Genomic DNA, 14124 nt, shown 5'->3' on the forward strand with positions numbered 1-14124 from the left:
GTGTGTGATGTCCTTAGGTAAGTTAGATTTAAGTAGTTCTACGTTCTAGGGGACTGATGACCTTCGGATGAACCTGGCGTGGACATTATTATCTTCGGTGTTTACATGTTACCTTCAATAAACTAGACTGCATACGCACCAACCTTTGGAGATAGTTGTCGTTTCTCTCATTTACGAGGTGCATTCAAGTTCTAAGGCCTCCGATTTTTTTTCTCCGGACTGGAAAGAGATAGAAACACGCGCACTGTTTTAAAACGAGGCCACGTTCATTGTCAATACGTCCCAGAGATGGCAGCACCGTACGGCACATGTAATTTTACCGCCAGCGGCGAGAATGAGAACTGTTTTAAATACTTAAAATGGCGACGTTTTCCTTACTTGAACAGCGTGCAATCATTCGTTTTCTGAATTTGCGTGGTGTGAAACCAATTGAAATTCATCAACAGTTGAAGGAGACATGTGGTGATGGAGTTATGGATGTGTCGGATGTGTCGAAAGTGCGTTCGTGGGTGCGACAGTTTAATGAAGGCAGAACATCGTGTGACAACAAACCAAAACAACTTCGAGCTCGCACAAGGCGGTCTGACGACACGATCGAGAAAGTGGAGAGAATTGTTTTGGGGGATCGCCGAATGACTGTTGAACAGATCGCCTCCAGAGTTGGCATTTCTGTGGGTTCTGTGCACACAATCCTGCATGACGACCTGAAAATGCGAAAAGTGTCATCTAGGTGGGTGCGACGAATGCTGACAGACGGCCACAGGGCTGCCCGTGTGGCCTGTTGCCGAGCAATGTTGACGCGCAACGACAGCACGAATGGGACTTTCTTTTCGTCGGTTGTGACAATGGATGAGACGTGGATGCCATTTTTCAATCCAGAAACAAAGCGCCAGTCAGCTCAATGGAAGCACACAGATTCACCGCCACCAAAAAAATTTCGGGTAACCGCCAGTGGTGAAAAAATGATGGTGTCCATGTTCTGGGACAGCGAGGGCGTAATCCTTACCCATTGCGTTCCAAAGGGCACTACGGTAACAGGTACATCCTACGAAACTGTTTTGAAGAACAAATTCCTTCCTGCACTGCAACAAAAACGTCCGGGTAGGGCTGCCCGTGTGCTGTTTCATCAAAAAACGCACCCGCACATCGAGCTAACGTTACGCAACAGTTTCTTCGTGATAACAACTTTGAAGTGATTCCTCGTGCTCCCTACTCACCTGACCTGGCTCCTAGTGACTTTTGGCTTTTTCCAACAATGAAAGACACTCTCCGTTGTCGCACATTCACCAGCCGTGCTGCTATTGCCTCAGCGATTTTGCAGTGGTCCAAACAGACTCCTAAAGAAGCCTTAGACGCTGCCATGGAATCATGGCGTCAGCGTTGTCAAAAATGTGTACGTCTGCAGAGCGATTACGTCGAGAAGTAACGCCAGTTTGATGGATTTCGGGTGAGTAGTTAATTAGAAAAAAAAATCGGAGGCCTTAGAACCTGAATGCACCTCGTAGTTCTAAGTTCTAGGGGACTGATGACGTCAGATGTTAAGTCCCATAGTGCTCAGGGCCATTTGTTTTACAACGCGTCCAGTGGATGGTGCGAAGTCAGATGCCAATCGCCGCGCAGTACTAAGGCGGCACCGTCGTGCCCTTACAGCCAAATAACGCTCCTCTCTATTTGGTACCACAAGTGGTCGGCCCCACCCTGGTCTTCGGAACACTGTTTCGGTCTCTATAAATTGACATCACATCTGAGAAACAACAGAACGATTCACGTTAAGGGGACCACGCGGTGGTTCAGTTCGAAAAAAATAGATTTTCGGTTTACATCATATTTCGGTAGATTAAGGTTTTATTTAAGTACTCTGAAAAGGATTTTGCTGAAAAAAAAAATTTTTATAAGCATTTAAATAGCATTTTCCTACCACGTGTGCTTATGTGTGGAACATAGGTTAGTCACCCACTTTTCTGCATATATTTTGGATCTTTATATCACCTACATTGAAAATTAGGGATTTTTTTTTTACTCCCGAGTGTGTTGGCTATCCTTGGAATGCAACGGTCGGTACTCTTTTGTTTCTGCTGTTTGTAAACAACAAGCTTTCAAACACGCGTTTAGTTTTGTTCAAGTGTGACTTGTTATAGTGCTTAGAGCTGTTTTTGAACTATCCCGTTTGACAGGTGCCCTGACGTCATCTTTGGCGTGGTTTTCAGCTGAAGGCCACCTCCCGGGCAGAACACGATCGTACGAACATCTATTGACAGTCTGTACGATTCTATCGTGGATTAGACACAAGACGGGGAGACAGCGCCTTGGAACGGATGGTTAACTGGCGTCTGGTCTGGCTGTTAGAGACCAGACAGCTCCTTAGCCGCTTTCAGTGTGGATTCCGAAAATTTCGGTCCACGGTCGACAACCTGACCCTCCTAGAGGCGGCTATTCAGCAGGCTTTTCTCCGTCAGCATCATTGTATCGGTATCTTCTTTGATATCAGTAAGGCATATGATACCACTTGGAGACACTATATTCTTGCACAACTGCATCAATGGGGCTTTCATGGCCGCCTCCCCATTTTCATTCGGTCTTTCCTGTCTCAGCGGTTTTTTTGGACCCGAGTTGGTAACACACTGTCTGATCGCTTTGAGCAAGAGAACGGTGTCCCCCAGGGCAGTGTTTTAAGCGTTACCCTCTTTGCCATAGCAATCAACAGTATAACGTCTACAGTGAGGAGTCCAGTAGAGTGCTCCTTATTTGTGGACGACTTTGCTGTTTTCTGTTCCTCCTCCAGTGTTGCAACCGTGAGCCGTCAGTTGCAGCTAACAGTGCGGCGGTTAGAGGAGTGGGCTGCAAAGAGGGGTTTTCGGTTTTCTGCCGATAAGTGTGTTTGTGTTCATTTTAATCGTTCTCGTCATCTTTTTACTTTGCCTGCCTTGCATATGGGGGATACTGTCCTACATTTTAGAGACACAGTGCGGTTTCTGGGCCTAATTTTTGACTCCAGGTTGTCATGGCTGCCACACCTACGTGACTTGAAAGCCAGAACGCTGAAGGCACTGAACATCCTCAAGTGCCTCAGCCACAGGTCTTGGGGCGCGGACAGGGCGCGTCTCCTTCAGTTTTATGGAGCTTTTGTGCGTTCACGGCTGGACTATGGGTGCACAGTATATGGGTCAGCGAGGCCATCTTATTTGCGGATCCTTGACGCTGTTCACCATGCTGGGATTCGACCGGCCACGGGTGCTTATCGGACCAGTCCCGTATCCAGCCTCTGTGCTGAGGCTGGCGAACCGCCACTTACCATCCGGCGGCAGCTCCTGCTGGTGCGCCAGGCTTGTAAGTTTCTTGCAGCTCCCAGCTCGCCTGCTCACCGCCTTGTTGCCCATCCACCTCTGGACCGCCTTTTTTCCCGCCGTCCCCGGGCTACGTTGCCGTTTGGGATGCGTGTGCAACGTGTACTAGAGTCCCTCGGTGTGGAGTCTGTACAACCCCAAATCCAAGGTTTTAACCGCCTGCCACCCTGGTTACTGAAGAGGCCCGGAGTGATTTTAGATTTATTGCAGTACAAGAGAGATTGCACTCCTGCTACCGTTTTTAATGCAGCATTTTCTGCCATTTTATCTGAGCACCACGACTATGTAGCTGTTTTCACGGATGGGTCGAAACAAGGGGATTCCGTTGGTTGCTCAGTTGTTTTTCCGGATCGTGTGCTCAAGGTCCGACTGCCTCAGACTTTTACTGTCTTTGATGCAGAATTGTCTGCGATCTTGCGGGCACTGGAGCACATGAGACATTCTTCCTCTCCTAAATTTCTTGTCTGTTCCGATTCACTCAGTGCCCTTCACTCATTGCAACGTTTGTATCCGGCAGACAAAATTGTCCAGGCCATCCAGGATGCCCTCCTCCGACTACAGCGACTGGGGAAGGTTGTAGCTTTCTGCCGGGTTCCGGGGCATGTCGGCATTGCTGGGAATTAAAGGGCAGATCTCGCAGCCAAGGAGGCGTGTCTCGCCCCACACGTATCTCAGTGTGCTATCCCCTTGCACGCACTCACCTCGCTGTTGAGCTCACGGGTCATGCGTCGGTGGGAGGATGAGTGGCTGGAAGTGACTGACACTAAGCTCCGTATAGTCAAGCCCACAACGCGTGTGTGGTGTACTTCCTTTCAGCCCCATCGACGGGACGAGGTTCTCCTCACTCGGCTTCGAATAGGCCACAGCCCTATGACGCACGGCTTCCTGCTCCGGCGAGAGGACCCTCCAATGTGTGGTGCTTGCGGCGTCCAGGTCACTGTGCGCCACGTTTTATTGGATTGCGTTTTATTTTCTGACCAACGGGCCGCGGCTGACTTGCCAGCGGACCTGCCATCTCTTTTAGGCAACACTCGGACGAATGTGGCTAAAGTTTTAAAGTTCTGTGCCATGTCAAATGTTTTTACAAAGATTTTAGGGAGAGGATTTTAATTTGCTCACCGTGTGACAAGCTCGCCCATATTTTATGTAAGTGGCCAGCCAATAACAATTTCCTGTGACATTCTTGTTGTTATGTTTCCCCTTTCCTTAGGTTTTACTTTCTTATGTAGCATTTTCCTTCTTTTCCTGCTTTCTTTGAGTGTGTGCTTCAGTTTTCTTAGGTACGTCCACATTCGTTCCTTTTAATGTGTGTCAGGGCGCTGATGACCTCGATGTTGAGCGCCCATAAGCCCCAACACACCACCACCACCACTTGTTGCTTTAATTTTGGACACCAGTGTATTTCATAGGAATAAGCTGAGACGACCAAAATACAAAGAACCGAGCGATAGTGGGAGAAGCAATTGCTGTCGGACACTGCTGCACAGTAACAGCTCACATCCCGGCTGCAACGTCGGCTGCTCTGGCGACAGTGACTCAGTGGCGCGTGGGCTTCAGTCGGGCGCGGCGTAGATGTAGTCGGAATGCCACCGAGTGCTCACAACACTTTCTGGAATTGTCATACAAACACCACTGCCTCGCTACTACTTTCATGTTCGTTTTACGAGTAACTCGAAAAACCTTTCCGATACAAGAAAAAAGCTGTGAGAACGTTGCGTGAGTCGTGCTTGGGTAGCTCAGTTGGTAGAGCACTTGCCCGCGCAAGGCAAAGGACCCGAGTTCGAGTCTCGGTCCGGCACACAGTTTTAATCTGCCAGGAAGTTTCATATCAGCGCACACTCCGCTGCAGCGTGAAAATCTCATTCGTTCTGGCAAAGGTTCACATTCTTCGGAGATCGTCATATGCCACGTTGCACTCTCTCAGTAAGAACAGAAAAATCTCTCTAAAGTTCCCTGCTAAGATCGATTTCCGCAAAAGCACTGCGGCTGGCATCTCCTCTGTCTTCTTGCCGATTCTGAACTATATATAATGGAGAAAAGAACTAACGATCGCGAAATCAGTCCTTTTATTACAGCAAGTCTAGACTGCAACTATGCATTAGTACAAAGCCTCACCTAGTAAACAATACTGGTTGATATAGAACATACAAGAACTTATGTTCTCAATTAAAAAAAAAAAAAAAAGGTAACATTCCTACGGAAGGCGAGAGGAGGACGTGAAATGTAACTCACTACGCAGTCGGTGAGATAGCAGCGTACGGAGACAGAACTGGACTGCTTTTCTCTAGGACTCTGTCTGGGTAAGCCTTGTCGAATTCCGCCACGATAGCGTGTATTTACGAACGAAAACGAAAAATTTCAGACTACTTGGACTACCCATCACATAAAAATCGAAATAGGCACATTTTAGCTGTAACTACAAGAAGAAACTGGTATAGGCATGCCTATTCAAATACAGAGAGATGTAAATAGGAAGAATACGGCACTGTGGTCGGCTACGCCTATATAAGACAAGAAGTGTCATGCACAGTTTTCATATCGGTTACGGTTGCTACAATCCCAGATTATCAAGATTTAAGTGAGTTTGAACGTGGTCTTATATCTCGGCGCACGAGTGATGGGACACAGCATCTCCGAGGTAGCGATGAAGTGGGGATTTTCCATTACGACTATTTCACGAGTGTACCGTGAATACCAGGAATCCAGTAAAAAATCAAATCGACATCAATGCAACCGGAAAAAGATCCTGCAAGAACGGGTCCAACGTCGACTGAAGAGAATCGTTCAACGTGACAGAAGTGCAACCCTTCCGCAAATTGCTGCATATTTCAATGCTGGGCCGTCGACAAGTGTCAGCGTGCGAACAATTCAACGAAACATCATCCATATGCGCCTTCGGAGCCGAAGGCCCACTCGTGTACCCTTGATGACTGCACGACACAAAGCTTTATGCCTCGCCTGCGCCCGTCAACACCGACATTGGACGGGTGATGACTGGAAACATGTTGCCTGGTGGGACGAGTTTCGTTTCAAATTGTGTCGAGCGGACGGACGTCTACATGCATGGACACAACCTCATGAATCCATGGACCCTGTATGCCAGAAGGGGACTGTCCAAGCTGGTGGACGCTCAGTAATCGTGTGGTGCGTGTGCAGTTGGAGTGATGTGGGGCCCCTGATACGTCTACATACGACTTGACAGGTGACACGTATGTAAGCATCCTGTCTGATCACCTGCATTCATTGATGTCCACTGTGTATTCCGACGGACTTGGGCAATTCAAACACTCTTGTGAGTTTAAAGATTTCCACTGGCCACCAAACTTCCCAGACACGAACATTATTGAGCGTATGTGGGATGCCTTGCAACGTGCTGTGCAGAAGAAATCTCCAAACCCTCGTACTCTTACGGATTTATGGATAGCTCTGCAGGATTCATGGTGTCAATTCCCTCTAGCTCTAATTCAGACATTAGTCGAGTCCATGCCACGTCTTGTTGCAGCACTTCTACGTGCTCGCGGTGGCCCTACACGATAATAGACAGGTGTACCAATCAGGAAGTCTCTTCTGAAACTATTTGTATGGAGTGTAGCCGTGTATGGAAGTGAAACATGGACGATAAATAACTTAGAGAAGAAGAAGTTTTCGAAATGTGGTGCTGCAGAAGAATGCTGAATATTAGATAGATAGATCACATAACTAATGAGGAGATATTGAATAGAATTGGGGAGAAGATGAGTTTGTGGCACAACTTGACTAGAAGAAGGGATCGCTTGGTAGGACATGTTCTGAGTCATCAAGGGATCACCAATTTGACAAACTGCCTATTGGCTTCTGTCTCGGGTTCTTCGGCCGACGTTCATCTAATGATTTTTCTGACGTTTCGCCAGCACGAGAGGCCGAGACAGAAGCCAATAGGCAGTTTGTCAACAAGTGGCCACGAAAGCCTTAACACTTTTGGATCACCAATTTACTACTGGAGGGCAGCGTAGCGGGTAAAAATCGTAGAGGGAGACCAACAAATGAATACACCAAGCAGATTCAGAAGGATGTAGGTTCCAGTAGGTACTGGGAGATGAAGAAGCTTGCACAGGATGGAGTAGCATGGAGAGTTGCATCAAACCAGTCTCTGTACTGAAGACCACAACAACAACACCAGTTTCTTTGGCTCTTCATTGTATATGTTCACTTATTATGACCCCTCTTGCACTGAGCGAATTTTCTGGGAAATCGAATTATGGCACTTGCCGTGTTCTCCTCGCAAGCCGTGGCTGACTGAACGTGTCGCGTCGAGACTGAGGTAACGGCAGCCAGAGCGCGCCAGGCCAAGCTCTGCGTTCTGCACCGCGGAGCGCAGCGGCTCCGTTTGAAGCCAACGGATGGGCAGACGGATGGGGCCCACTGTGCCGTCACCACCACCCTGGCGGACACCTCAGCGGCAGCTGCACGTTCTTGCCTGTGCTAGGCACTCTACAGCTTCCCCCGACATCAGACACGGGTCGGATACGACATCTCTCCTGGTAGGGTCGCCACCGACGATACTCTGATTTAAATTACAGTACCATTAAAGTTGCAACGCCAAGAAGAAATGCAGATGATAAACGGGTATTCATTGGACAAATATATTATACTACTGACATGTGATTACATTTTCACGCAATTTGGGTGCATAGATCCTGAGAAATCAGTACCCAGAAACAACCACCTCTGGCCGTAATAACGGCCTTGATACACCTGGGCATTGAGTCAAACAGAGCTCGGATGGCGTGTACAGGTACAGCTGCCCATGCAGCTTCAACACGATACCACAGTTCATCAAGAGTAGTGACTGGTGTATTGTGACGAGCCAGTTGCTCGGCCACCATTGACCAGACGTTTTCAATTGGTGAGAGATCTGCAGAATGTGCTGGCCAGGGCAGCAGTCGACCATTTTCTGTATCCAGAAAGGCCGGTACAGGACCTGCAACATGTGGTCGTGCATTATCCTGCTGAAATGTAGGGTTTCGCAGGGATCGAATAAAGGGTAGAGTCACGACTCGTAACACATCTGAAATGTATCGTCCACTGTTCAAAGTGCCGTCAATGCGAACAAGTGGTGACCGAGACGTGTAACCAATGGCACCCCATAAAATCACGCGGGGTGATACGCCAGTATGGCGATGACGAATACAGGCTTCCAATGTGCGTTCACCGCGATGTCGCCAAACACGGATGCGACCATCATGATGCTGTAAACAGAACCTGGATTCATCCGAAAAAGTGACGTTTTGCCATTCGTGCACTCAGATTCGTCGTTGAGTACACCAGCGCAGGCGCTCCTATCTGTGATGCAGCGTCGAGGGTAACCGCAGCCGTGGTCTCCGAGCTGATTGTCCATGCTGCTGCAACCGTCGTCGAACTGTTCGTGCAAATGGTTGTTGTCTTGCAAACGTCCCATCTGTTGACTCAGGGATCGAGACGTGGCTGCACGGCCCGTTACAGCCATGCGGATAAGATGCCTATCATCTCGACTGCTAGTGATACGAAGTCGTTGCGATCCAGCACAGCGTTCCTTGTTACCCTCCTGAACCCACCGATTCCATATTCTGCTAACAGTCTGTGGATCTCGACCAACGCGAGCAGCAGTGTCTTGATACGATAAACCCCAATCGGGGTAGGCTACAATCCGACCTTTATCAAAGTCGGAAACGTAATGGTACGCATTTCTCCTCCTTACACGAGGCGTCACAACAACGTTTCACCAGGCAACGCCTGTCAACTGCTGCTTTTGTACGAGAAATCGGTTGGAAACTTCGCTCATGTCACCACGTTGTAGGTGTCGCCACCGGCGCCAACCTTGTGTGGATGCTCTGAAAAGCTAATCATTTGCATATCACAGCATCTTCTTCCTGTCGGTTAAATTTCGCGTCTGTAGCACGTCATCTTCGTGGTGAAGCAATTTTAATGGCCAGTAGTGTACTTCCCGCCTGACGCCTGCGATTGCAAGTTTCGACCAGCACTGTTTGCAACCAGTCAACTCTCCGTGACGATCGTAAATGCCTTTAAAGCCCTTTTTCTCCAGTCGCAGACTGTATGAACGGGGCGTGAATGTAACAACTTGAGGTAAGGAAGCCTCGGCCGAGTCCGGCAATAAAATGTGGTGTCACGACCAGACACCACACTTGCTAGGTGGTAGCCTTTAAATCTGCCGCGGTCCGTTAGTATACGTCGGACCCGCGTGTCGCCACGATCAGTGATTGCAGACCGAGCGCCGCCACACGGCAGGTCTAGAGAGACTTCCTAGCACTCGCCCCAGTTGTACAGCCGATGGTTCACTGACAAAATACGCTCTCATTTGCCGAGACGATAGTTAGCATAGCCTTCAGCTACGTCATTTGCTACGACCTAGCAAGGCGCCACTACCAGTTACTATTGATGCTGTAAAACATGTACCGTCAAGAGCGATGTTTCCCAATTATGGATTAAAGTTAAGTATTCCAGAAGCTACGTCCTTATTTGCTAAAGTCTAACTTCCTTGTCCTGTTCCAGACCTCACGCCAGCCTGCGTGAGCTTAAACGCGTGCCTTTCGGCTTCCTTATAGTGGATTGGCTGTCTTGCGAATCCACAACATAAAACCTCGCGCATTTGACGTAGCCGGCGTGTGAGTTGTAGTGAGGATACTGATATGGAGTGTGCTTTGTATTAAAGCTATGCACGTGCCATTTTCAGTGTGCGCCATGGCGTGGCTTACGAGGGAACCTCCCCATCGCACCCCCCTCAGATTTAGTTATAAGTTGGCACAGTGGATAGGCCTTGACAAACTGAACACAGATCAATCGAGAAAACAGGAAGAAGTTGCGTGGAACTATGAAAAAAATAAGCAAAATATACAAACTGAGTAGTCCATGTGGAACATAAGCAATACAAGGAGAATGTTAGACCAGGAGTGCCGTGGTCCCGTGGTTAGCGCGAACAGCTGCGAAACGAGGTCCTTGGTTCAAGTCTTCTCTCGAGTGAAAATGTTACTTTCTTTATTTTCGCAAAGTTATGATCTGTCCGTTCGTTCATTGACGTCTCTGTTCACTGTAGTAAGTTTAGTGTCTGTGTTTTGCGACCGGACCGCAAGAACTTGTGATTAGCAGACGAAAGGACGTGCCTCTCCAATGGGAATCGAAAACATTTGATCGCAAGGTCATAGGTCAACCGATTCCTCCACAGGAAAACACGTCTGAAATATTCGACACTGGTGACGGCATGTGCGTCACATGACAGGAATAAGTTGTCGACCCACCTAACTTGTACACTTGGCGAATGGGTAAAAAGATTCTTCTACCTTCCCCGGATTAGGTTTTCTTGTCGATGTGATAATCACTCCCAGAAAAGTGATCGCATCGGACGGACAGATAATAATTGTCTGAAAATAAAAAATTAAAACTTTTCACTCGAGGAAAGACTTGAACCAAGGACCTCTCGTTCCGCAGTTGCTCACGCTAACCACGGGACCACTGCGCTCCTGAGATCGCGCCATCCTTGATGTTGCCTATCTTGTGTATGGACTACTCAGTTTGTATATTTTGTTTATTTTTTTCATAGTTCCATACAACTTCTTCCTGTTTTCTCGATTGATCTGTGTTCAGATTTTCAAGGCCTATCCACTGTGCCAAATTATAACTAAATCTGAGGGGGGTGCGATGGGGAGGTTCCCTTGTTAGTGAGCATCGTGCGTTTGTTCTGGAGGAATTTATCCGTAACAGTGGTTCTGTGATTAGTACTCAGCGAGCGTTTCGGAGACGATACTAACTCGGCCGACATGACCGCGTCCCGTATAGAAAAACTATTCAACCGTGGGTGTCATACTTTCGCAAGACAGGTTCACCACTGAAGGAAAAAAAAAAAATCTACCGGCCGTTCTCGGGCTGCAACAACGCCGGAAAATGCGGCGCGTGTGGGAGTGTCTGTGCAACATTCATCAATGCGTTAAACATGCAGCTGCCCTGGGATTATCTGATAGGAGTGTAAGAAGGATTCTTCAAATAGAGAACTTCATACGAAGGACTTATTTCAATAGTGGTACAAGTCCATTACCTCCACGTATCCGCCTATAATGCTTCTGAAATTAATGAGCCAAACAAGCAGAAAGAAAGGTTTATCTCTAGCAAGAAGCCATATGCTTGAATATTTCTGGTATCTCAACTGCAGATTTTTCAGCGTTCATTTAACTTTAGGATTCTGTATCCCAATATGAACAAAAATGGACTTGTACCACTATTGAAATAGGCCCTTCATATGCTCTTGTTCAAAACGATGGTTACTCAGAAATTAAGAGAAAGAGGGTTTGAACCTCCAGAGCTGCGTGTAAGGAAATTCTTCAAAACATTGCACCTGGAGCTGTGTTTATTTCTTAGGATGAGGCCCATTTCCACTTATCAGGAACTATAAATTAACGGAATTTACGCTACTGGGCCGCAGAAAATCCTCGTGAAAGTCATGAACGACCACTATATCGCCCTCATGTGACAGTTTGGTGCTCCGTTACTCAATGTTTTGTGTGGGGACCGTATTTTTCGAAGAAGGTGGCACACGGTAACGGTTAACTCAACCCGTTATTGTCACATGCTTCAGACCTTCCTCCAACCTAGGCTAAACCACTTTATCGCAGATCATGAAGATCAAGAAGTGTCGTTCCAGCGAGACGGAGCAACATCCCACACCTCTCGGCATTCTATGAAAATGTTGCGCGAGTTGGTTCCCAGTCATCTTGTCTCTTTTGTGAGGAGACATCGCGTGGCCCTCGAGGTCGCCTGATTAATCGCCTTGTGAGTTCTTTCCTTTAGGGACACTTAAAGGCTCTACTGCACAAACGTCTGCAAGCACTTAAAGAGGTCATTACCCAAGAAGTGGCAGCCATTCCAAGAGAAATGACAGGAAGACGTATGGAGAACTTTCGGGATAGAATTCGTCAGTAAGTCAAGAATGGAGGACATCAATACGTACGTCTTTGGATAGGTTCCGCCTTTAGCAAAACACAATTTTGTTTTTTAACCCAAACATGTTTCGCTGCAGTTGCAGAATCTTCAGTGGGCTTTTATTTTATGGCTGTTCTTTACTGTTTGCATACATGTAACTATTAGTTTTTACATCGTAATTACAGATATTTGAAAAAACACATAAAATTATGAATTCATACCTTTTTACCACATGGTGTGATTTTTTTGATGTATTGTGTTTCTACAGTGACTGTTTTGTTCCACAGTATGTCATCTGCAACCAATTACACCTTTAAAGTAGATAGATTGTTTAAGGCAAAATTACGATTTGAAAATTGTTATTTCCATGCCTGAAATTAATTAATTCTGTGTGTGTGTGTGTGTGTGTGTGTGTATGTATTTACATTATGTTTCACTTACATTTTCTTGTTCCTCATCTTCATCATTGTCAAACACTATATATTGAGCTGTCACTGTTTTACTGTTTACCAGCTGTAAAAACAAACATGGTGGACTGCGGAACACTTGAAGGTGTAAAAACAAGATGGCTGACAGTGGAACAGATGAAGGTGTTTGTGGCAGTTGTTCTGAATCTTTCAGAGGTGTCTCTCTCTGTGTGTGTGTGTGTGTGTGTGTGTGTGTGTGTGTGTGTGTGTGTGTGTCTGAGAGAGAGAGAGAGAGAAAAACATTAACCCAACAAACATCAATACTGATATGAAATTCTCAAATGCAGCAACAGCCCCCCACAAAAATTAATAATTGAAGAAATTTATCAGATATAAAAAGCTGTAGTAGAAGGAAAACAAGTAATAAATGAATACACAGCTCTCTGCAATGGAACTGTTCTGTCCTTAAAGAATTATTAGACAAGACCAACCTACAGAGCTCTCACCCCCCCCCCCCCCCCACACACACACAAAAACCCTCAAACCTACTGTCACACTCACTCTCACTCTCTCTCTCTCTCTCTCTCTCTCTCTCTCTCTCTCTCTCTCTCTCTGCCCCCCTTTACACACACACACACACATACACACACACACACACACACACACACACACACACACACACACAAATGCACAGACACCTCTGAAAGAATCAGAAAAACCGCCACAAACACCTTCAACTATTCCACTGTCAGCCATCTTGTTTTTACACCTTCAACTGTTCCACTGTCCACCATGTTTGGTTTTACAGCTGGGAAACAGTGAAACAGTGACAGCTCAATATGTAGTGTTTGACAGTGAGGAAGATGAGGAAAAAGAAAACGTAAGTGAAACATAATGTAAATAGACACACACACAGAATTAATTTCAGGTATAGAAATAACAATTTTCAAATCGTGATTTTGGCTTAAACAATTTATCTACTAAGGTTTATGTGGTTGCAGATGACAAACTGTGGAACAAAACAGTCACTGTAGAAACACAATACATAAAAAAACCACACCCTGTGGTAAAAAGGTATGAATTCATAATTTTATGTGTTTTTTGAAATATCTGTAATTACGATTTAAAAACTAATAGCAGACCGCGGTGGTCGTGCGGTTCTAGGCGCTCCAGTCCGGAGCCGCGTTTCTGCTGCTGTCGCAGGTTCGAATCCTGCCTCGGGCATGGATGTGTGTGATGTCCTTAGGTTAGTTAGGTTTAATTAGTTCTAAGTTCTAGGGGACTGATGACCACAGCAGTTGAGTCCCATAGTGCTCAGAACCATGTGAACCATTTTTTTAAAAACTAATAGTTACATGTATACACACCGTACAGAACATTCTTTAACACCCATAAAAGCCCACTGAAGATGCTGCAACAGCAGCGAA

General features: G+C 46.6%; 1 protein-coding gene and 1 non-coding gene across 2 annotated transcripts in view; one reads left to right on the plus strand and one right to left on the minus strand.

The window, feature by feature from the left end:
• Positions 1–14124, minus strand: part of LOC126109440 (uncharacterized) — an 841290-nt gene that overhangs the window by 337734 nt on the left and 489432 nt on the right. The window lies entirely within an intron of this gene.
• Positions 5069–5143, plus strand: Trnaa-cgc (transfer RNA alanine (anticodon CGC)). The gene has a single exon. It is a non-coding gene; the product is annotated as a tRNA-Ala (tRNA).

Source organism: Schistocerca cancellata, chromosome 12 (genome assembly GCF_023864275.1).
Source record: "Schistocerca cancellata isolate TAMUIC-IGC-003103 chromosome 12, iqSchCanc2.1, whole genome shotgun sequence".
NCBI classification, from domain to species: domain Eukaryota; kingdom Metazoa; phylum Arthropoda; class Insecta; order Orthoptera; family Acrididae; genus Schistocerca; species Schistocerca cancellata.